This window comes from Arachis stenosperma, chromosome 5 (assembly GCF_014773155.1).
Source record: "Arachis stenosperma cultivar V10309 chromosome 5, arast.V10309.gnm1.PFL2, whole genome shotgun sequence".
Classification (NCBI taxonomy): Eukaryota; Viridiplantae; Streptophyta; class Magnoliopsida; order Fabales; family Fabaceae; genus Arachis; species Arachis stenosperma.
The window spans coordinates 13,822,790-13,844,937 of record NC_080381.1 but is presented as its reverse complement, the minus strand read 5'-3'; positions in this window follow the sequence as shown (position 1 = coordinate 13,844,937).

Genomic DNA, 22,148 nt, shown 5'->3' with positions numbered 1-22,148 from the left:
GACGATTTTGATTTTCACCCAAGACGTTAAGGACGAAAAAAGTACTTAACCCTTTGTTTAATTATAACTTGTGTGTTGATTATATTTATAGTTTGTGTATTGATTATGTTTATAATCTTAATTTTTCCATTTGCATAATTAATTTTTTCTTTCAACATTTTATTATCTAGAAAGTTTTACTTATGCAATTTACTTAACGCTATGAGGTATCTTATTTTTCATATCAAATAATAAGTAAGTTTATCTTTTCTGGATTTAGAGTATATGTTTATAGTGCTATCTTTTTCCTTACACAAGTAATTATTATTTTTCTTTTTTAGTCTTAAACTTTGATATGTGAACTTGTTTGTGAACTTTCAACGAAAAATTATAGACAAATTATTATGTAAAATATAAAATTTTGAATTTCGCTAGTTTAAAAATTATTGAATTTAAACATTTAAAATTATATAATGAATTTTTAAACAAATTTTTTTAGAAAAAATAAAGTTTAAGTTTATTGTCGAATTAATCGGGGGATAAATCTGATGGTAACAAGTTCTAAAATTTTGTCAATTAAAAGTTAATATCCACTAGTAAATAATTACCAGCGAGGTTTATACTGTCAAATTTATTCTACCGCTAAATTTAACGGTAAATATATTACTGGTAATTTTTTTTGGCAAATCCACCAATAAATTCGACAGTATCCAGCAATTTTCTTGTAGTGAATTCTTCTTTTCTAATCTTTGGTAGATCTGGAAACAACACAATAAAAAAATCTTTAACCCTAACGAAGCTTAGTCGTCGATTAAGGTTGTTGTCTTAGTTAGAAGATAGAAAAACACGCTTAAGCAATCCTTCTCTGAGCCACGACAACTTTGCTCCACCAATGTGAGTTTATGGGGTTCTCCTTCGCTTGATTTTAAAGGTAAACAGTGATACTAGCATTTTTCAAAAGGTTCAAGTAGTTGGGTTTAGTTGTGTGATTAGGGATGAAAGGAGTAGTTGAGTGAAGGGTTGCTCAAACAACCTCCCGCAATGGAATATCAAAAAATCCAAAAAATTTTATTCGAAAAGAGATGATCTTAGCTTAGGATTTAGGAATATGGTATCAAGAAAATAGTATGCGAAATTGATTCGAAGGATGCGTTTATGACTGACCAAAGAGAGTCTGGCATTGAATCATAGAGGATAAGGATTGGTTCTGCATATTCATTAAATACTTAACAAAAAATAGGAGGTCCATTTCAACTTGATATTTCGAGAAGAAATGGCATTAGAGTCCTGCTAGGGAGTCAATAGAATATTTATACAATGTGTACAATGGGTTATATGAGTTACAAAATGAACATCACACATACTATCCAGAATAACCATCGGGTACTAGGGATAATAAACATCTCATGTCATAAAACGACTCATCCCAAAAGTTTAAGCTGATTTTGGGGTTCACCAAGGATTGAACTCTTGACCTTTCGGATCTAAAGCTCTAATACCATGTCATGATACCACTCATCCCAAAAGCTTAAGCTATTCAAAAAAAGTAACACTAATGGTTATATCTCTAATACTGAATCAGACATCCCTAAACCTCCATTATACACATTGTACAAATATTCCATTTGCTCCCTATACTTCCTCCTTTATTGGCAAAGAATGATGCTTAAAATCCGATCGAGTATTCAAAATGGCTGGATCCTACTAGCAACATCTTTGAATCTCTTCAAGATATAGGTATTGTTTGAGTTCAAGGGACTTTCTTGAGTTTTTCTTTTATTTTATTTTTTGTTTTATTTTATTTTCAGTCATAAAAAAATTATTTATTTTATAAAAATAAAGTTTAAAGATCTTAGATATAATAAAATTTAGTTAAAGGTGTGTTCATTATAAAAATTTAGAATAAATACTCAATTTTAACTATAAAAAATTTAAGCACCCACAAAATCAACTAAAAAAGATTTAATAAATTTGATAACCATTAAAGTTTATCACCATCTGACAAACCTAACAAAAAATAACTCTATTTGGATAATTTCATATACACTTTTCTTTTTTTCTTTCTTCTTCGTCTTTTTTTCATATAAATTTTTAACTTTTATTACTATTATTATAACCACTGATGTTATTAAAAGAATCTTAAAATTAAACCAAACAAAAAATCATAATTCTAAATCACAATTCTAACATTATACTTTACACTACAATTTTTTTTAAAATACAAAGTAAGGGAAAAGGCAGACAGAAGACTAATTCCACAATTCAGAGCTCGTCGTTTGACTCTGACAACGGAAGCAATTTCAAAGGAGGAGATTACAGTTGTGATAACACCATTGAGGATCACTAGATTTCAACAGCGGAACCGGCTTCTAGAGATGAAGTCGTGATAGATGTTTTGCTAGCGAGTACGGTGATCGATCTCTAAGAGATAGCGACGCACATGGTGGATGTGAGATTTGGTACCCAGTATGCGCACAAGTACAGTTGCTAGAGTGAGTTCCTAGAACAAAGCTTCTCAAGGTTGGGGTTGCAAAATCATAGCACTTTAGAGATTGGGAGACGCCAAAGCAGGATTTTGAAGATGAGATTGAGTGGTGGATCGCCAACGCCTTCAACGTCTCACGCAGGATCCTTTTCACAAGTGTGCGTCGGCTGTGCGATAACGTGTTCTCCAAAGGTTCCGAATTCTCTAGGTATTCGACATAATCCGTGAACTAATTCATGAATTTGCATTGCTCTTCTCCGATTCAATGTGAGAGAGAAGCAATTGAAGTTTGGAAGCAATTGGGGGAAGCAGTTTTGTTTGTCTCTTCCCTACTCAGTTCTCCTATCTCTTTTTTTTTTAGAAAAAAAAATTAAACATTAGTGTTGGGATTATAATTTAAGATATTTTTAATAGCAATAGCAAGGATAATAACGATGATCAAAATAAACAAATTTATAGAAGGAAGCTGAAGAGGAAAGAAGAAAGAAGAGGGGTATTCAGGAAATTATATTAATAGAGTTAACATTTTGTTAGTTTTATGGGATGAAGGTAAACTTTTTTGTGACACAAGGGAGTTAAGGACCCCAAGGAACAAAGATAAAACAACCTAAAAAAAATTTCAAGCAGACCCCCTAATTCTAAGGCAACCAAGACAATCCAAGAAAATGAAAACTTTGATATCAGCAGGAGCAAAGTTGAAAATGTATAGACCCTGGGGCAAGTTTTTGCCCTTCTTGGCAAGTGCATTAGCCACCGAGTTGGCTTCACGCAAAATATGCTTCCAATTAACATTACTAAAATGTTTTTTCAGGATCAAGATGTCTTCAATCAGAGACTTGAAAGGGTGGTATTGTGGACATCCTTCCTTAACAAAATAGCCATCATAGAATCGGATTCTAGGATGATATGCTGGTAATTATTGGCCAAAGCAATATTTAAACCTTTAATAATAACCCGTAACTCTGCATGCATTATAGAGCAACTCCCTAAATTGCGTGCAAATCCCTTCACAAATTTACCAAGGTAATCTCGAAGAACTCCTCCACATGCCACGTTCAAGTTGTGCAAGAAAAAGGAACCACCTACGTTGATTTTAATGCATGATTCAGGAGGATGACTCCATCAGATAAGTTGACTTGCATTAGACTTATGCTTCATGGAGTAAGCACTCTTCTTCCACACTTGTTGGATCTCTTTTCACCGAGCCTTGATCAACTCAGAAGCAACACAAGGATGGATAGCTTTCCCTTAAAATACCAACTGATTTTGAAAGTACCAAAGAGAAAGGATAGTTACACCAAATAATCATGTCCAATCTTGATCTCTTAAAGATTGTCGATAATCCAATTCTGTGTTATTAACTAGGAAGTTTCCAAATTCCAATTATCACATGATGTACCAGCAGCCGCCAAGTGTCTCTAGCAAAAGTGAAATCCCTTAGAACATGGAGGACAGAATCTTCCCCATAATTACTTCTTAGACAGATTGGGAAGGTAGTCATATGACTTCTTCTTCTTCTTTTCGCATTGGTAAGGATGGACCATGGGCCACCAACCACAGAAAGAAGCAAATTCTTTCAGGTGCTTTCCAGTCCCAGATCAACTTGAAGTCTTATTTGTCGGGCTCAAGTCAAGACGGATAGAATGATAAGATGATTTTAGGTTTATCACACAACTTGGTCAGCATCCTTTCAAGGGGATGGAGGTGTCATCACCAAGAATTTTTTGGTGATATCCTCAGGGAGCCAATCTTTTAATTTGTCAACATCCCAATCAACTGAAACATATAGAAAGTCCATTAGTGAGGCATCTAAATTGGCTATAGAAAATACCTGATTTGAGTGTTGCTCTAGTATTTCCAATGTTCTGAAAATTAGACCGGATCAGCCGGTTGAACCGGTTCAACTAGAAACCGATGAAAAAACGGTCCGATCCTCTCCTTAAAACTGCCAAATTCAAAACCGCTGAAAAATCATTGAATCGGTCGGTCGGGTCAGATCGAAAGTTGGCCGGTTCTAAAAAAATGATGCCGTTTTAATTTTTTGAGAAAAAAAAAGAAACCTAACCTACGAGTCACTCACCCCCCCAAACTCCTCCTTCGTGAATCAAATCCAAATGCCCCTTAGCCACCATTCACCAGCCCTAGCCCCCAAACAAAAAAATTAGCCTCTTCCATGGATCCGCTGCTGCCATCCATCGTTGGAGGCGCCTCCGCGGCCTCCTCCTTTCCCCTGTCCCAAACCCAAATCCCTAGGTTGGCACGTCGTCATCATGTCGTCTTGTAGCTTAGCTTCGCTGTTCGAAGCCTCGAGTTTGAGCTTCTCGCCGTGGTGTTGCTGTTGTCTCGTTGTGGTCATCTTACTCGTCTCGTCATGGTCATCTTGCTCTCAATCGAGGTTAGTGGTCGTGATTTTCTTTTATGCTCTGTTGTGTATATCAATATATCATTAATTTATGAATCTGAAATTAGTGATTTTTGAATCTGAAATTAAATATATCATTGATTTTGTGTTATTGAAATTATTTATTAACATGAATTTGTTATGCTGCTGTTGCCATTTTTTATTTGTTGAGTATGATGTTTTTGAATTTTTTGTTCAAATAGTTATTGACTTCATGCTCTGTTTAGTGATTTGTGAATAGAAATCAAATAATTAATTGTGTTGTTGAAATTATTGCTAGAAATGGATTTGTTACTCTGTTGCTATTAATAATGGTGATGTTAATGGTGGTAAGCACCAATCCAAGTAGAATTTTGATATGAATTTAAGAACTAATTTGTTAATGTATTTGGCTTGTTATGTGTGGTGGTTGATTTCATCGGAATCAATCAAATTAATACTTGTTATTGTTTGAAATATAGAAATGAAATTGTGTATGTGAATCAATTCTATTGTTGACATTAAATGGGCTATTGGATTTTATTGGTTGAAATTGTTGGCACTAATTTGTTGTTGCTGCTACAAAAGGAACATATTTGATATTTCTTTGCATTTTTTTCAAAATTTCACTTCTTGAAATATAGTTTTTTCTACTTTTGCATGTTGGCTTTTGAACACTCAATTATTTGTATTTTTTTCTCTTTACAAAAAGTGTTATGAATAAGCAAAACCATAAACTCACCATGTTACTATTATTGTAAGTTTTGATCTGTATAAAATGTTTTGTTGGCAAAGTTGTACATACTTACATCCATCTTGCTATGTATCATATTATTTGCCGATATTATCATTGTTATTTCACATGGATTTTTCTGGGTGATCACTTATCCTGTAACAATTGTCAAAGACTCTGCTCCTTCTAGGCTTCTACTGCTTGATCATGCTTTTGCCCTCTGTAGATTGTGTTTTTAATTTCTATAAATAAATAAGCTTTGTGCTGAACTACACATACATGATTCAGTATGTCTTGTTGGAACCAGAATTTTGTTACTTGAATGATGTGCAATATCTTTAGTTTATTATTATAAAGTGACTACCATTCACATGAAATTGTTTACCATCTAGTGTTTTAAATTTGGAGGATATTTTAAGATTTATATTAGATTATAATTATATTTTAGACCAATGAACCAGTAAATCAGTTATTAGAGCGGTTCGATGACCGATTCGGTTCTCAGAACCTTGAGTATTTCCATTTCGGGAATCCAATGATATTTCTAAAAATTTATCCCAAAACTATCTCGAATTTTCCAAACAGTGTTGTGTTCCACATCACTCCAAGCTGCACAAACTCCCTTCCAAAATTTTAAATCATTGCTTCTCCTAGCTACTTTTTGAATAATATCATTTACACACTTGTATTTAGATCGCAAAACTCTAGTCCAAAGGATATTCGGTTTCTCTATAAGACCCTACTCCACTTTCATCATGAAAGCATGGTTAAGATCCTTAGCGTATTGAATTTCTAACCCTCCAGAATGTTTAGATTCAACGACTTTCTTGCAACACCTTCTTACTTTGTTAGGCTTCACCCCATAAGAAGTTTATGTATTTACTATCAATCTCATTACAAGTGGCAATAGGTAACTTAGCAGTTTGCATATTGTAACTAGGAAGGAAAGAGATGACAGATCTCACTAGAGTAATTCTTCCTCCAAGGGATAGTGATGTGGCCTTCCATCTGCTTAATCTGAAATTAAGCTTATTGATGATACCATTAAAGGTTTTCTTATATGCTCTGAAATAAAGCAGAAAGATTCCAGGATATTTTTCTAAATCATATATTCTAGAGAAATGGAGAGTTTCACTGATCTCAGTTCTCACATTGATGAGAACATTACTTGAGAAACAAAATTTATTCTTTTTATTACTAACTCTTTGACCGGATCTATTGTAGAAAGCATCAAGAAAAATATTAATGATCTTTGCTTATTCCATAGAAATCTCAACAAGAATGAGGTTGTCAGCGAAGCATCAATGAGAGAGTTTGGATCCATCTTTCATAAGTCTAATAGGTTTCCAAAACTCATGTTCAACAACTGCTGAAATCGATTGAAACAATCTTTTCATATAGAGGACAAAAATATATGGAGAGATGGGTCGCCTTGACTTATACATTTGGAGAAAAAAAAACTCATCCAGATCCTCACCATTCCATAAGATCCTTATTTTAGTAGTAGAAATACATGAACAAACCAGATCGATGAACTTTGGAGAAAACCCAATGTCAAGTAAGGTATCTTTAATGAAACTCTATTTTAGTCTATTATACGCCTTCTCAAGATCCATCTTGATAATTATCTTTCTTTTTCTCTTTTGTTCTTCATAGATTGGATGACTTCTTGAGAAATAATATTTGGGTTGGGGAGACCAGCTTACCATCACCTTTTTTAATATAGTAGCAAGAATTTTAGTCACAGCTTTGTAAGAAATGTTGCACAAACTTTTTGGGTGGATTTGCTTGATATTGGTGGCTGCATCCACTTTAAGAATTAGAGTAATTAAAGTTTCATTTACTTCCTTGACTTTAGAAAGATCAGCAAAAATGCTCAAGATTAAATTGCATAAGTCAGTACTCTTATTCTTGGTTTTAGATATTTTACCTTTTACATTGGGTCCCAAAGACAAAAAAGTCATTTTTTTGTTGTCTTGAAAATTCTTGTCTACACCAACTCTCAAAACTTTTTTATGGGTTGGGAAAATAGTGCTAGAATATATTTGAGCTTCTTTTTCCACAATAACCGATCCATGCATGGCTTCATTCTTTGGATTCTCTGCGTGATCTTCATGAGCGGTAATTTTCTCTTCATGCTATGCATTCAAGACATTAAACTTGGACTCCATTTTTTTATTGCCTTATTGATTAGAATTATTTCTTTCCAAAATAGGTTGGTCATTATCTCTAATAAGTAAGTCCTTGCTATTAACTGCACCTTTATCATACTTTCTTCTATTACGGCGTTTTACCATCATCCACGATCCAAAGTTTGGGGGGTCTTGAGAATATTTGCTGATGGTTGGGTAGTTTTAGGCTCCTTGATTCTCGCTAGAATTAGTAATAATTCATGGATCATGATTACCCCTATCCTACCCCATTTTACCGGCGGTTTTGACCTCCTTGTTAAGCCCACTATCCTCTGGTTCACTGCATTTCTCTGATTAATGACCATACTTGCCATAATTGAATCAGATGAGATGTAATCCCTGATAGTTAATGTAGCAGATGAGATGTAACTCCTGATACTCAATGTTAATAATAGTTTCAAGGACTGATATTCTCAGCAATAGCTTCTTTGACAAATCAATTTCTTCTTCTTCTTATTTCCGCATTGGTAAGGATGGACTCATGAGCCACCAACCATAGAAAGAAGCAAATTCTTTCAAGCCCTTTCCAGTCCCAGATCAACTTGAAGTCCTATTCGTCGGACTCAAGTCAAGACAGATAGAAAGATAAGCTGATTTTAGGTTGATCACACGACTTGGTAAGCATCATTTCAAGGGGATGGAGGTGTCATCACCATGACTCTTTTGGTGATATCCTCAAGGAGCATATCTTTTAATTTGTCAACATCCCAATCAACTGAAACACATGGAAAGTCCATTAGTGAGGCATCAAAATTGGCTATAGATAATACCTGATTTGCGTGTTGCTTTAGTATTTTCAATGTTTTGAAAATCAGACCAGATCAGCTGGTTGAACCGGGTCAATTGAAAACCGGTAAAAAACTGGTCCGGTCCTCTCTTTAAAACTGCCAAATTCAAAACCGCTACAAAATCCGGAAGCCGGCCGGTTCTAAAAAAATGATGCCATTTTAATTTTTTGAGAAAAAAAAAGAAACCTAACCTACAAGTCACTCAACCCCCCCAAACTCCTCCTTCATAAATCAAATCCAAATGCCCCATAGCCACCATTTACTAGCCTTAGCCCCAAACAAAAAAATTAGCCTCTTCGATGGATCCACCGCTGCCGTCCATCGTTGGAGGTGCCACCACGGCCTCCTCCTTCCCCTTGTCCCAAACTCAAATTCCTAGGTAGGCACGTCGTCATCGCATCGTCTTGTAGCTTAGCTTCGCTGTTCGAAGCCTCGAGTTTGAGCTTCTCGCCATGGTGTTGCCGTTGTCTCGCTGTGGTCATCATACTCGTCTCGCCGTGGCCGTCTTGCTCTCAATCAAAGTTAGTGGTCCTGATTTTCTTTTATGCTCTATTGTGTATATCAATATATCATTAATTTCTGAATCTAAAATTAGTGATTTTTGAATTTAAAATTAGTGATTTTTGAATCTGAAATTAAATATATCATTGATTTTGTGTTGTTGAAATTATTGATTAACATGAATTTGTTATGCTGCTGTTGCCATTTTTTAATTTTTGAGAATGATGTTACAGAATTTTTTGTTGAAATAGTTATTGACTTCATGCTCTGTTTAATAATTTGTGAATGGAAATCAAATAATTGATTGTGTTGTTGAAATTAATCAAATTATTGCTAGAAATGAATTTGTTACTCTGTTGCTATTAATAATGGTGATGATAATGGTGGTAAGTACTAATCTGAGTAGAATTTTGATATGAATTTAAGAACTAATTTGTTAATGTATTTGCCTTGGTTATCTGTGGTGGTTGATTTCATCATAATCAATTAAATTAATACTTGTTATTGTTTGAAATATAGAAATGAAATTGTGTATGTGGATCAATTCTAATGTTGACATGAAATGGGCTATTGGATTTTATTGGTTGAAATTGTTGGCACTAATTATGTTCTTTGAATTTTTTTTCAAAATTTCACTTCTTGAAATGTAGTTTCTTTTACTTTTGCATGTTGGCTTTTGAACACTCAATTACTTGTATTTTTTTCTCTTCACAAAACGTGTTATGAAAAAGCAAAACCTTAAACTCACTATGTCACTATTATTGTATGTCTTGATCTGTATAAAAGGTTTTGTTGGTGAAGTTGTACATACTTACATCCATCTTACAATGTATCATATTATTTGTCGATATTATCATTGTTATTTTACATGGATTTTTTTGGGTGATCACCTGTCCTGTAACAATTGTCAAAGACTCTGCCCCTTCTAGGCTTCTACTGCTTGATCATGCTTTTGCCCTCTACTGATAGTGTTTTTAGTTTCTATAAATAAATAAGCTTTGTGCTGAACTACACATACATGATTCATTGTGTCTTGTTGGAACCAGAATTTTGTTGCTTGAATGATGTGCAATATCTTTAGTTTATTATTATAAAGTGACTACCATTCACATGAATTTGTTTACCATCTAGTATTTTAAATTTGGAGGATATTTTAAGATTTATATTAGATTATAATTGTCTTTTAGAATGTTTATTTATTATTTTATTCTAAAACGGTTTTTTCGGTTGAACCACGATTGGACTAGTTAGACCAATGAACCAGTAAATCAGTTATTAGAGCGGTTTGATGACCGGTTCGGTTCTCATAACCTTGAGTATTTTCATTTTGGGAATCCAATGATGTTTCCAAAAATTTATCCCAAAACTATCTCGAATCTTCCAAATAGTGTTGTGTTCCACATCACTCCATGCTCCACAAACTCCCTTCCAATGTTTTGAAAATCAGACCGGATCGGCTGGTTAAACCGGTTCAATTGGATACCGGAGAAAAAAATGGTCCGGTCCTCTCCTTAAAACTGCCAAATTCAAAACCGCTACAAAATCTGGAAGCCGGCCGGTTCCAAAAAAATGATGCCGTTTTAATTTTTTGAGGAAAAAAAAAAGAAACCTAACCTACGAGTCACTCACCCCCCCAAACTCCTCCTTCATGAATCAAATCCAAATGCCCCTTAGCCATCATTCACCAACCCTAGCCCCCAATAAAAAAAATTAGCCTCTTCCATGGATCCACCGCCGCCATCCATCGTTGGAGGTGCCACCACGGCCTCCTCCTTCTCCCTATCCCAAACTTAAATCCCTAGGTCGGCACGTCATCATCGCGTCGTCTTGTAGCTTAGTTTCTCTGTTCGAAGCCTCGAGTTTGAGCTTCTCACCGTGGGGTTGCCGTTGTCTCGCTGTGCTCATCTTACTCGTCTCGCCGTGGACGTCTTGCTCTCAGTCAAGGTTAGTGGTCCTGATTTTCTTTTATGCTCTATTGTGTATATTAATATATCATTAATTTCTGAATCTGAAATTAGTGAGTTTTGAATCTGAAATTAAATATATATCATTGATTTTGCATTGTTGAAATTATTGATTAACATGAATTTGTTATGCTGCTGTTGCCATTTTTTAATTTTTGAGTATGATGTTACTAAATTTTTTGTTGAAATAGTTATTAACTTCATGCTCTGTTTAGTGATTTATGAATGGAAATCAAATAATTGATTGTGTTGTTGATATTAATCAAATTATTGCTAGAAATTGATTTGTTACTCTGTTACTATTAATAATGGTGGTAAGTACCAATCTGAGTAGAATTTTGATATGAATTCAAGAACTAATTTGTTAATGTATTTGCCTTGGTTATGTGTGGTGGTTGATTTCATCGGAATCAATCAGATTAATACTTGTTATTGTTTGAAATATAGAAATGAAATTGTGTATGTGGATCAATTCTAATGTTGACATGAAATGGGCTATTGGATTTTATTGGTTGAAATTGTTGGCACTAATTAGTTGTTGCTGTTACAAAAGGAACATATTTGATATTTCTTTGAATTTTTTTTCAAAATTTCACTTCTTGAAATGTAGTTTCTTTTACTTTTGCATGTTGACTTTGGAACACTCAATTACTTGTATTTTTTTCTCTTCACAAAAAGTGTTATGAAAAAGCAAAACCTTAAACTCACTATGTCACTATTCCCGTATGCCTTGATCTGTATAAAAGGTTTTGTTGGTGAAGTTGTACATACTTACATCCATCTTGCTATGTATTATATTATTTGCCGATATTATCATTGTTATTTTACATGAATTTTTTTGGGTGATCACTTGTCCTGTAACAATTGTCAAAGACTCTGCCCCTTCTAGGCTTCTACTGCTTGATCATGCTTTTGCCCTCTACTGATAGTGTTTTTAGTTTCTATAAATAAATAAGCTTTGTGCTGAACTACACATACATGATTCAGTGTGTCTTGTTGGAACCAAAATTTTGTTGCTTGAATGATGTGCAATATCTTTAGTTTATTTTTAGAAAGTGACTCCATTCACATGAATTTGTTTTCCATCCAGTGTTTTAAATTTGGAGGATATTTTAAGATTTATATTAGATTATAATTATATTTTAGAATGTTTATTTATTATTTATTCTAAAACGTTTTTTTCGGTTGAATCACGATTGGACTAGTTAGACCAATGAACCAGTAAATCTGTTATTAGAGTGGTTCGATGACCGGTTCGGTTCTCATAACCTTGAGTATTTTCTTTTTGGGAATCCAATGATGTTTCCAAAAATTTATCCCAAAACTATCTCGAATCTTCTAAACAGTGTTGTGTTCCACATCACTCCAAGCTGCACAAACTCCCTTCGAAAGTTTTAAATCATTGCTTCTCCTAGCTACTTTTTGAATGATATCATTTACACACTTGTATTTAGATCGCAAAACTCTAGTCCAAAGGGTATTCGGTTTCTCTATAAGACCCTACTCCACTTTCATCATGAAAGCATGGTTAAGGTCCTTAGCGTATTGAATTCCTAACCCTCCAGAATGTTTAGGTTCAGCGACTTTCTTCCAACTAAGAAGGTGAACCTTCTTACTTTGTTTGGCTTCACCCCATAAGAAGTTTATGTATTTACTATCAATCTCATTACAAGTAGCAATAGGTAACTTAGCAGTTTGCATATTATAACTAGGAAGGAAAGAGATGACAAATCTCACCAGAGTAGTTCTTCCTCCAAGGGATAGTGATGTGGCCTTCCATCAGCTTAATTTGAAATTAAGCTTATTGATGATATCATTGAAGGTTTTCTTATATGCTCTGGAATAAAGCAGAGGGACTCCATGATATTTTTCTAAATCATATATTCTGGAGAAATGGAGAGTTTCACTGATCTCAGTTCTCACATTGATGCGAACATTACTTGAGAAACAAATTCTGTTCTTTTCATTACTAACTCTTTGACCGGACCTATTGTAGAAAGCATCAAGAAATCTATTAATGATCTTTGCTTATTCCATAGAAACCTCGACAAAGATGAGGTTGTCGGCGAAGCATAAGTGAGAGAGTTTGGATCCATCTTTCATAAGTCTAATAGGTTTTCAAAACTCATATTCAACAGCTGCTGAAATCGATTGAAACAATCTTTTCATACAGAGGACAAAAATATATGGAGAGATGGGTCGCCTTGCCTTATACATTTGGAGAAAAAAAAACTCATCCAGAGCCTCACCATTCCATAATATCCTTATTTTAGTAGTAGAAATACATGAACAAACCAGATCGATGAACTGCGGAGAAAACCCAATGTCAAGTAAGGTATCTTTAATGAAACTCTATTTTAGTCTATTATACGCCTTCTCAAGATCCATCTTGATAATTATCTTTCTTTTTCTCTTTTGTTCTTCATAGATTGGATGACTTCTTGAGAAATAATAATAATAATTGGGTTGGAAAAACCAGCTTACCATCCCCTTTTTTAATCTAGTAGCAAGAATTTTAGTCACAGCTTTGTAAGAAACGTTGCACAAACTTTTTGGGTATATTTGCTTGAGATTGGTGGCTGCATCCAGTTTAAGAATTAGAGTAATTAAAGTTTCATTTACTTCCTTGACTTTAGAAAGATCGACAAAAATGCTCAAGATTAAATTCCATAAATTAGTACTCTTATTCTTGGTTTTAGATATTTTGCCTTTTACATTGGGTCCCAAAGAGAAAAAAGTCATTTTTTTTGTTGTCTTGAAAATTCTTGTATGTACCAACTCTCAAAACTTTTTTATGGGTTGGGAAAATAGTGTTAGAATATATTTGAGCTTCTTTTTTCACACATAACCAATCCATGCATGGCTTCATTCTTTGGGTCCTCTATCTGATCTTTATAAGCGGCAATTTTCTCTTCATGCTTTGCATTCAAGACACTAAACTTGGACTCCATTTCGTTATTGCCTTCTTTATTAGAATTATTTCTTTCCAAAATAGGTTGGTCATTATCTCTAATAAGTAAGTCCTTGCTATTAACTGCACCTTTATCAAACTTTCTTCTATTAGGGTATTTGACCATCATCCACGATCCAAAGTTTGGGGGGTCTTGAGAATATTTGCTGATTGTTGGGTAGTTTTAGGCTCCTTGATTCTCGCTAGGATTAGTAATAATTCATGGATCATGATTACCCCTATCCTACCCCATTTTGCCGGCGGTTTCGACCTCCTTGTTAAGCCCACTATCCTCTGGTGGTTCACTGCGTTTTTCCGATCAATGACCATACTTGCCATAATTGAATAAGATGAGATGTAACTCCTGATACTCAATGTTGATAATAGTTTCAAGGACTGATATTCTCGGCACTAGCTTCTTTGACAAATCAATGTCTTCTTCTTCTTCTTTCCGCATTGGTAAGGATGGACTCATGAGCCACCAACCACAGAAAGAAGCAAATTCTTTCGAGCCCTTTCCAGTCTCAGATCAACTTGAAGTCCTGTTTGTCAGACTCAAGTCAAGACGGATAGAATGATAAGCTGATTTTAGGTTGATCACACAACTTGGTCAACATCCTTTCAAGGGGATGGAGGTGTCATCACCATGACTTTTTTGGTGATATCCTCAGGGAGCCAATCCTTTAATTTGTCAACATTCCAATCAACGGAAACACATAGAAAGTCCATTAGTGAGCCATCTAAATTGGCTATAGATAATACCTGATTTGCATGTTGCTCTAGTATTTCCAATGTTTTGAAAATTAGACCGGATCGGCTGGTTAAACCGGTTTAATTGGAAACCGGAGAAAAAAATGGTCTGGTCCTCTCCTCAAAACTGCCAAATTCAAAACTGTTACAAAATCCGGAAGCCGGCCGATTCCAAAAAAATAATACCGTTTTAATTTTTTGAGGAAAAAAAAAAAGAAACCTAACCTACGAGTCACTCACCCCCCCAAACTCCTCCTTCATGAATCAAATCCAAATGCCCCTTAGCCACCATTCACCAGCCCTAGCCCCCGAACAAAAAAATTATCCTCTTCCATGGATCCACCGCCGCCGTCCATCGTTGGAGGTGCCACCACGACTCCTCTTTCCCCCTATCCCAAACTCAAATCCCTAGGTCGGCACGTCGTCATCGCATAGTCTTGTAGCTTAGCTTTGCTGTTTGAAGCCTCGAGTTTGAGCTTCTCGCCATGGGGTTGCCATTGTCTTGCTGTGCTCATCTTACTCGTCTCGTCGTGGACGTCTTGCTCTCAGTCAAGGTTAGTGGTCCTGATTTTCTTTTATGCTCTATTGTGTATATCAATATATCATTAATTTTTGAATCTGAAATTAGTGAGTTTTGAATCTGAAATTAAATACATCATTGATTTTACGTTGTTGAAATTATTGATTAACATGAATTTGTTATGCTGCTGTTGCCATTTTTTAATTTTTGAGTATGATGTTACTAAATTTTTTGTTGAAATAGTTATTAACTTCATGCTCTGTTTAGTGATTTGTGAATGAAAATCAAATAATTGATTGTGTTGTTGATATTAATCAAATTATTTCTAGAAATTGATTTGTTACTCTGTTACTATTAATAATGGTGATGATAATGGTGGTAAGTACCAATCTGAGTAGAATTTTGATATGAATTCAAGAACTAATTTGTTAATGTATTTGCCTTGGTTATGTGTGGTGGTTAATTTCATCGGAATCAATCAGATTAATACTTGTTATTGTTTGAAATATAGAAATAAAATTGTGTATGTGGATCAATTCTAATGTTGACATTAAATGGGCTATTGGATTTTATTGGTTGAAATTGTTGGCACTAATTAGTTATTGCTGCTACAAAAGGAAAATATTTGATATTTCTTTGCATTTTTTTTCAAAATTTTACTTCTTGAAATGTAGTTTCTTTTACTTTTGCATGTTGGCTTTGGAACACTCAATTACTTGTATTTTTTTCTCTTCACAGAACGTGTTATGAAAAAGTAAAACTTTAAACTCACTATGTCACTATTCTCATATGCCTTGATCTGTATAAAAGGTTTTGTTGGTGAAGTTGTACATATTTACATCCATCTTGCTATGTATTATATTATTTGCTGATATTATCATTGTTATTTTACATGGATTTTTTTGGGTGATCACTTGTCCTGTAACAATTGTCAAAGACTCTGCCCCTTCTAGGCTTCTACTGCTTGATCATGCTTTTGCCCTCTACTGATAGTGTTTTTAGTTTCTATAAATAAATAAGCTTTGTGCTGAACTACACATACATGATTCAGTGTGTCTTGTTGGAACCAAAATTTTGTTGCTTGAATGATGTGTAATATCTTTAGTTTATTATTATAAAGTGACTCCATTCACACGAATTTGTTTTCCATCTAGTGTTTTAAATTTGGAGGATATTTTAAGATTTATATTAGATTATAATTATATTTTAGAATATTTATTTATTATTTATTCTAAAACGTTTTTTCGGTTGAACCACGATTGGACTAGTTAGAATAATGAACCAGTAAATCAGTTATTAGAGCGGTTCGATGGCCGGTTCGGTTCTCATAACCTTGAGTATTTTCATTTTGGGAATCCAATGATGTTTCCAAAAATTTATCCCAAAACTATCTCGAATCTTCCAAACAGTGTTGTATTCCACATCACTCCAAGCTGCACAAACTCCCTTCTAAAGTTTTAAATCATTGCTTCTTCTAGCTACTTTTTGAATGATATCATTTACACACTTATATTTAGATCGCAAAACTTTAGTCCAAAGGGTATTCAGTTTCTCTATAAGACCATACTCCACTTTAATCATGAAAGCATGGTTAAGATCCTTAGCGTATTGAATTCCTAACCCTCCAGAATGTTTAGGTTCAGCAACTTTCTTCCAACTAAGAAGGTGAACCTTCTTATTTTGTTTGGCTTCACCCCATAAGAAGTTTATGTATTTACTATCAATCTCATTACAAGTAGCAATAGGTAACTTAGTAGTTTGCATATTATAACTAGCAAGGAAAGAGATGACAGATCTCACCAGAGTAGTTCTTCCTCCAAGGGATAGTGATTTGGCCTTCCATCCACTTAATCTGAAATTAAGCTTATTGATTATATCATTGAAGGTTTTCTTATATGCTCTGGAATAAAGCAGAGGGACTCCAGGATACTTTTCTAAATCATATATTTTGGATAAATGGAGAGTTTTACTGATCTCAATTCTCACATTGATGCGAACATTACTTGAGAAACAAATTCTGTTCTTTTCATTACTAACTCTTTGACCGGACCTATTGTAGAAAGCATCAAGAAATCTATTAATGATCTTTGCTTATTCCATAGAAACCTCGACAAGGATGAGGTTGTCGGCGAAGCATAAGTGAGAGAGTTTGGATCCATCTTTCATAAGTCTAATAGGTTTTCAAAACTCATGTTCAACAGCTGCTGAAATCGATTGAAACAATCTTTTCATATAGAGGACAAAAATATATGGAGAGATGGGTCGCCTTGCCTTATACATTTGGAGAAAAAAAACTCATCCAGAGCCTCACCATTCCATAAGATCCTTATTTTAGTAGTAGTATTACATGAACAAACCAGATCGATGAACTGCAAAAAAACCCAATGTCAAGTAAGGTATCTTTAATGAAATTCTATTTTAGTCTATTATACACCTTCTCAAGATCCATCTTGATAATTGTCCAGCTTTCTTTTTCTCTTTTGTTCTTCATAGATTGGATGACTTCTTGAGAAATAATAATAATTGGGTTGGGGAGACCAGCTTACCATCATCTTTTTTAATCTAGTAGCAAGAATTTTAGTCACAGCTTTGTAAGAAATGTTGCACAAACTTTTTGGGTGTATTTGCTTGAGACTGATGGCTGCATCCACTTTAAGAATTAGAGTAATTACAGTTTCATTTACTTCCTTGACTTTAGAAAGATCAGCAAAAATGCTCAAGATTAAATTGCATAAGTCAATACTCTTCGTTGGTTTTAGATATTTTACCTAATATATTGGGTCCCAAAGAGAAAAAGTCATTTTTTTGTTGTCTTGAAAATTCTTGTCTGCACCAACTCTCAAAACTTTTTTATGGGTTGGGAAAATAGTGCTAGAATATATTTGAGCTTCTTTTTCCACAATAACCGATCCATGCATGGCTTCATTCTTTAGGTCCCCTACGTGATCTTCATGAGCGGCAATTTTCTCTTCATGTTATGCATTCAAGACATTAAACTTGGACTCCATTTTGTTATTGCCTTCTGTTACGTTAGGTAACCGAAGATTGATGGACTGGACTCGCAAGGTTGGCCTAATCGTCTTGGGAAGAAGGCCTTTAGGCTTGGTCTCGCCTTCGAGGCCTTCGTCCGACTTGTGTGTATGGAAGAATGGGGAGTGGTACCTGCAAAGACACTCTAATGCCTAAGTCAGCAAAGGTCTAAACAGGTTTAGAGCGTATGGAAACTTAGAGATACCTGAGGGTTGTTAGTGTACTTATAGGGGTGAACCCATAACCACCATTGAAGTGGTTCCACCTTTTAAGGAGGATAACCATCCCTTTATCTTAGGGAGGTTGAGATTTGACTCTTGGAAGTGGGTTGAAAGATTTTAGGGGCAGTTACTTATTTGAACAAGTGTTACCTGCCACCTAATCTGACTCCCGACTTCCTTTTAGTGGAGTCTTCGTAGAATCCAACCTCTTGGACGGAGGTCGGTTGCGTGGGGAGGCTAATCTATGGATTGGGCCTCTTTGTCTTATTTGGTCCTGGGCCTTAGTGTTGGGCCAATGTATGAACAGTGCCCCTACTCGAGTCCAAGCCCTTTCGTGAGTTTGGGCTCGAGTATACAGATCGGGACTTTTGCCGACGTGTTGAGGAACCGACGTAATTTTCGGGAACCGACGTGATTTAAATTTTGTCGCGTCTAATCAAACGTCGCGTCTTTTAGAGGTGTGAGCATTCATACGCGGGGGCGGTTACATTGGTAACGGTACAACTCTTAAATGGCTGCATCATTTTACCTTTATGCCGTAACGTGCTTATAAATACTTTTCCCTATCCTCGCTTGTTTCATTTCTGAAAACTTTTCTACCTGAACCCTTTACTGTTCGAAAGAAGAAATCACCTTCCTTTTCGAGTGTTGTTGCTTCCACCTTTTCTGCGCGAGGGAAAATGTTAGTTTCTTTTCTTACTCTTTATAGAGTTTTTCGTTTGCATGTTTTGTTCGGTGGAGTGTGGATGGTAGTCTCGGTGTTTCTCTGCTTAGTTTGAGAGACTAGCCTCGAACCCTTAGAGACCCTATTTTGATTTTTTCTTTTCTTTGTAGGATTCGTCATCTAGAAAAAAGATGTCTATGCTAGAGTCCCTTTCTTTATAGGTTGATGACGCCGTGCTTTGGGAGAGTCCCCTGGCAGATACTAAGTACCTTTCCAGTCTGCGTGCTCATCATAGAATCTGTGCTTTTGATGAGGATGAACCTAAGTATGAACTGGTTGTCCCAGGTCTGGAAGACCGGGTTTATTTTGGAAGAGCTTCTGAGGAAGACCCTCATTTTATTTTTATGTATGAGAGTTTTTTTACCCGTTTGGGCATTCTTCTTCCTTTTTCTGACTTTGAGATAGCCGTTCTATCTCATTGCCGGATAGCCCCTACCCAGCTTCACCGCAACTCTTGGGATTTTTTTAAAATTTATCAATTTGTCAATCATGCCCTGGATTTTTCGACTTCTCTGAGGATTTTCTTTTTTCTTTTTCACATGACCAAGCCCTTTAGCGGGCAAAATAACAAACAACAATGGGTGTCTTTCCGAGCTATACAAGGCTGGAGTGTTTTTACCCTTTTTGATGAATCCTTTCATGACTTTAAAAACTTTTTTTTCAAAGTGCAAGCTGTAGAGGGTCACCATCTCTTTTTTCTGGATCAAAATTCTTCTCCCCACTTTTCCTGTACTGGTTAGAGGCCTCTCCTTGTGAGAAATATAGTTTGGATGATTTGGATGAGGTGGAGGCGGCCATCGTTGGGTTCTTCCGAGAAGTTTGGGGGATAGCCCCTTATCTGGATACCAAGAAGTTCCTCCAGGGGTCTCCGACCTTTGTGCAGGCCCAATTAGGTAGTGTCATATTTGTTTGTTGGGTTTTCCGTCTTGATGATCACCCGAGTTGTTTCCTCCGACTTATTTATTGACTTTTTTACCTAATGGCTTTCGCAGAGATGGCGAAGAAGAATTCCAAAGAATCTTACCAGAGAGTCCAAGAGGCTAAGGCAAGGTCCCGTGCCAGAGTTGGTGGTGCCAGGGCTGCTGGCCTTCCTCCTTCTCCTCACAACCTAGGGACCCCATCCCGACCTATTGTCATATCCTCTTCCACCTCTTCTCTTCCCCCTCCTCCTCGATCTTCCCCTAAACCAGAGCTGAAGAAGCGCAAGACTTTAGGGTCTAGCTCTTCTTTTGAAGGTGAGGCAAAGTCTGATGCGCCTCAGTTTGTTCGGAATTACATCTATCCTCATACTCGTATAAGTATGGATGATGCTTCCGTTCGAAACCACCTTAATCTTCTGGTTCAAGGGAGTGTCAGGGCGGGGGTGTGCACTAAGCTTTTGATATTTTTGAGAAGACTCCCCTCAGCTCTTTGGGTTCATCCCTGAGGATTGAGGAGCTAGAGGGGATGATTCTTTTATATTAGGAGGCTGAGAAGAGTTTGAAGGAGGAGGTCGTCGGGTTGAAGGAGGAGGGGGATAATCTCCGGAAGGAGGAGAGGAAGTTGATGGGCCGGTGTGCCATGGCAGAGGGTCTGAGGGAGAAAGTGGAGCAGAGCTATTCGAGCTTGTTCCAAGACCTTGTGGAGGTGAAAAAGGATTTGGTAAGAGCTCGGGATGCTTATGTGGATTTGGAGGACTCCATTACTGAGGGAGCCGAGGAGGCGTAGAGGATCTTTAAGGAGCAAGTCGGGGTTATTGCTCCCGACCTGGATCTCTCCCCTTTGGATCCTGATAAGGTCGTAATTGATGGGGCTATTGTTTTTCCTCCCCGACCTGTGTCTGAGTTCGAGTTAAAAACTCGGGGCCAGAGGATAATAGTGTCCCCTCCCCGACCAGGAGATGTCCCGAGTTCCTCGAAGGCTTCCGAGAAGGGTCCCGATCCTTCTGCCCCGCCCTTTGCTGGTGCTGCTCTAACTTCCCCTCCTAGTCCTAATGGTGCTCCGATTGCTCTTCTTCCTGGCTCTGGCGATGATCTTCCAGTTAATTTGTGATGGCTATATGGGGACCCGGCCTGTGGGTCCCTCATTTTTTTGAACAATTTTTATGTTTTATTGTGGTGGTTGCTCTCTAACATTTTCTGGCCCTTTGTGGCCGTAAACAAAATTTAAAAATACCCTTTTTTGGATAAGGGTTTTAGGCTATATTTTTGTTGACCTGCATGCTTTTTGGGCTTTTCAAAACCTTGTTTTGATCTTTTTCTTTTCGTCGAAAAAACCCTTTGCTTTTTGGAAAACTCTTACCTTTGTCGGCCGTCCTTTGTCTAAGTTTTTCTTAAGACTTGGGGACAATTTTCCGTCTTTGGTTTTTCGATGGGTTTTCTTATCTCTTTTTGATATTCCGTGTACTCAATTCTTTTTTATTGAGTTTCCGTAACTTAGGTTATTCTCGCGACGCATTTCATTTCTTCTCGGATTCTCCGACTCATAGGTCGGCTGGCCTCCGAGTTATTACATGTTCAGCTTTTATAACCTCTTTACGCCGACTTGTACCTCGTCGTTTTATCCTGACAACCATCCAGGTCGGTTCATGGGATTTTCACGTTTTGTCGAGCTTAAGTCGGCGTGTTTCGTGGAGATAGTGAAAATATTGAAAGGAATTTGTAAAGAGATATTGAAAGATAAAGATCTTTATTTATTTGTAAAGGTACTTTTTTTGCTGCTAAGGGCTTCGACAATTTTGTTGTCCCTTAGCCTCCCACTTTGATGCCTCATTAAAAACCCCGCTTTAGGAAAAACCCTTTCTTTGGGAAAAAAACCATGAAGTTGGGAAAAGAGTACATCAGGGAGTGGGGTTCGTTTTTAACTATAGTACCTTTTCATATTACAAGCATGCCACGACCTAGGTAGCTCAGTGCTGCTGAGGTCGGTCACTTTATAGTAGCATTTTCCTAA